Below are 3,592 nucleotides of genomic sequence, written 5' to 3' on the forward strand. Positions count from 1 at the left end.
GTGTGTAAACTCAGCAAAATATTCTAAAAGAGTCCAGTAGCCCATAATAGCATTGGGTCTTCTGTTTAACTGGCAATGTCAGAAATTATTGACCTGATAAATGGGAATTTTGAAAACAGAACTGTTCATTCCTGTTCCTTGCACAGGAACAGTAACGTTTTCATGTTGTTATCTTAACAAAATTATTTTGACTTTCCCCCTAATATGCTCAGCCACTGTGGTTCTTACATCTGTGGTTCTGATGGAGTCCTTTGGTTCAGGACTGCACACACAAGCAGGACCTTGAAGGTTTATTATTTTCCTTTCTACCCCCATTAGTTCACTATGTATTACACAGAACCTGAGCGCAGTAACTGCCCATCTACCTCCTCTAACTGACCACAGTTACTATTCTTTGATTGCCTAATTCAGTGGGAAACAAAGAACAGCTAAAGAAATGAATAATAAATGGATAGTTGTACAGGGATATATGAGCCTTATCACTCCATTCTTTGGAGTGCTGAGAATCTATGGTAGAATTTGTTTTCTTTTTTTTATTGTTTTGCTTTTGTCCTGGGGATTGGTTCATGGTGAATGACCACACACTTTATCCCTGAGCTACATTACTAGCCCCAAAGTTCTTAAATTTGAGAACCACGATTGGCTTCTGGGGTTTTAAATTTGTGTGTGTGTGTGTGTGTGTGTGTGTGTGTGTGTGTGAGCTTGCTTGCTTGAGGAATGTATAAGTGTCTATGTGCATTTTTTCTGGGAGAAGACTCCATAGTTTCCACCAGACCCCCAGAATGGTCCACAGCTAGAAGTTACCAACTTTGTTACTAGCTCCTGACACGTTTGCGAAAGAATACAATTCCAGCCCGCGCCTCTGTACCCTAAACAAAGATGGCGGAAGCTGCTTCGCACGCAGCCCCTCACGCAGAAAGGCTAAGGTGGCCCCTGCACTTTCCCTTCGCTGTACCAAGGCTGACCCCGGAAGGACTCTGCCTCACGCACCCAGGCGCCGCTGCTCTGCGCGAGGCTGCGGCAGCGAAGGCGGGCGTGGGCAGGCTGCGCCTTGCCTGCGGCGACAGGTACCGGGGAGAAGGGTATCCTAGGGGTTGGCGTGTAGGCTGCGGGGCAAGGAGGGCAGCGGGCAGGCTGCGGCGTGTCTCCTCGCGCCCCGGACCCGCGGGGGCAGAGCGGGAGGCCCCGCGGCGGAGGGAGCGGTGTAGGGCGGGGGCGCCGAGCGCGGTGGGCACGGCGCGGCTGGGAGCCTGCGGGAAGGACGGCGGCCCGGTAGGGCCTTTCCTAGTCGCTCAGAAGGCGTGAGGCGAGCGCGGGGCCGCGGAGGGCTGGGCGGCGGCGGGGCGGGCGGTGGAGGACGCTCGCTGGCTGGGGCGGCGGCGCTCGCGGCGCCCGGGAGCGATTTCGTGGGCGGTGGTTACCCCGACTGTATTTCCCGGAGGAGTGCCCGAGGCGCTTTATTACTTGGGTATTTTTCACTAAGACTTTTGTGCCCCCTTTTCAGTTTCGTCTCAGGGGTCGGTGGTACAGGTTTCTGTGTCGGGTCAGATTTTCTTGGCATTTCAGGCTTTTTGTTGGGTTAGAAAGTCAGAATTGTAGATTAGAATTTTAAAGTGTTAAAAATACAAAGTCTATTAATGACACTTTTTTTTTTTTTTAACTCCCCAGGGGTTCGAATAGAAAGCGTCGGGGAACATTGCACAGTACAATACTTTTAGGGATGTTGTAGACTCACTAGTCTCAGTAATCTTTAGTACAGATAAAATATTTTTTAAAGTTTTTAAGTTAGTACGTACTTTCAGTGCCTAGTGACTGCACTTGTCTTGGGGAATGGGCCCACATACCTAGCCCAACTTGGTTCTTTTTTCCGTCCTCTTTTCCTTTCCCCTTTGTATTTAAAATCTTTAAAAGAGCCATTGAAAGAAATTGAAGCTTTCGTTTTCTGTCTCTGCTGCTTAAAATCTTGTAATAATTTATCATGGAGAAAATTTTATCTACTGTGAGCTTTTCTTTCTTCTTCTTTTTTTTTTTTTTTAAAGGTATTTATTTATTTAGTGTGTGTGTGTGTGTGGCCAGCTCAGCCCACCAGGGGGCGCGGCTGGCTGGCATGTGGTGCTGGGGGATTGAACCGCGGTCCCTGTGCTCTGCCAAGCCTGTTCCAAGTAGGTGCTTTAGACCACTGAGCCATCTCGCCAGCCCCTTTCTTCTTTTTTTTGTCGGCAGTAACTTACATTCCCAAAATCATTTAAGTAGAAAACTTTTTTTTTTTTGGTGGTACCAGGGATCAAACTCAGCACCTTGCACTTGCCAGGCAAACACTTATTACACGAGCTATCTCCCCAGCCCCCTGAAAACCTTTTTTTTTTTTTTTTTTTTTTTTTTTTTGTGCAACCAGGGATTGAACTCAGGACCTTGTGCTTGCCACACAAGCGCATATTCTACTGAGCCATCTCCCCAGCCCCCAAACCTTTTTTCTTAAAAAACGCCAGTAGTCAATTTTTAGGGGAGAAGAATAAATGTGTTCTGCTTGACTGTAGTATTTTATTATATGTGGGCAGTTATTTTACAAAATACCGAATATTACAGGAACAACAAAAGCAGTGGTTCCTTGCCTAGCCTCCTAGCACCCCTAGGCTGTTTCTCCAATGGGAGTATTTTTCACTGGTTCAATGGTTTATTCGTGATTTTTCCAGTATTTCTTTTTTTTATTTTTAAATTTATTTGTGTGTGTGTGTGGCCAGCTCAGCCCACCAGGGGGCGGGGCTGGCTGGCATGTGGTGCTGGGGGATTGAACCACGGTCCCTGTGCTTTGCTGAGCTTGTTCCAAATAGGTGCTTTAGACCACTGAACCATCTCGCCAGCCCCTTTTCCAGTATTTCTTAAGACGGTGTTGTGTTATATCTGTGTCACCGTTTGTTGGTTAGAGCAGGTGTACTTCAATTAGGATGAGTTACACAGAACGTAAAAATTGTACGGAGCAGATGGGTGTGGCATGAAGTTCACACAGCAGTGTCACTCTGAGGACCTGCTAGGTGTCCCCAGTAACAACCCAACCCCTAAGAGCTGTTTCTGGGTGTCATTTGAAAGGTAACCACTACTTACTTAGTGGTTTTGAGACTTTTCTGGAAAAAAGGCATGTAGTAACAGAAGGGGATGGCCTATTGCAATGTAGTAAAAAACAAAAACAAGAAACAGTTCATATATACATGCAATAAGAAAGAATAAAGGACCTAAGGACACTGTAACGGAGGAAAATTTTATGGGGATTGTTGGTAATTTTTATTTTGTTTTTGAATTTATATAGCACTATCTGAAATGGCTGGTATAAATGTTCTAGCTTCCTTTGCCATTGATCCTTTTCTTTTGTTTGAGACAGGATCTTGACTTGTAGTTTAGGCTGGCCCTGAACTCACTGTGAAGCCCAGGCTGGCCTTGAATTTGAATTGATCCTCCTACCTCAGCTGCCTGAGTGCTGGGATTACGTGCATGTGCTACCATACCCAGCATTGATACTTTTGTTGATTAAGTGAAATTTTTATTTCTCAGAACTTTTTGCATTTATGCTTACCAGGTAAATTGGAAATAATTTTGC

The 3,592-nt window shown here is 45.8% G+C and overlaps 1 protein-coding gene across 3 annotated transcripts in view; it reads left to right on the top strand.

Moving 5' to 3' along the window:
- Positions 1 to 983: 983 nt before the first annotated feature.
- Positions 984 to 3,592, top strand: part of Miga1 (mitoguardin 1) — an 87,619-nt gene continuing 85,010 nt past the window's right edge. For 2 of the 3 annotated variants that reach the window (XM_023703276.1, XM_023703277.1), the window contains exon 1: positions 984 to 1,067. The gene's annotated coding sequence lies outside the window, so the exon portion shown is untranslated. Of the gene's footprint in view, positions 1,068 to 1,317; positions 1,469 to 3,592 lie in introns of those variants that run through there. The other variant, XM_023703278.1, reaches the window with a different exon arrangement.

This window comes from Octodon degus, unplaced genomic scaffold (genome assembly GCF_000260255.1).
Source record: "Octodon degus isolate 3935 unplaced genomic scaffold, OctDeg1.0 scaffold00167, whole genome shotgun sequence".
Lineage (NCBI taxonomy): Eukaryota > Metazoa > Chordata > Mammalia > Rodentia > Octodontidae > Octodon > Octodon degus.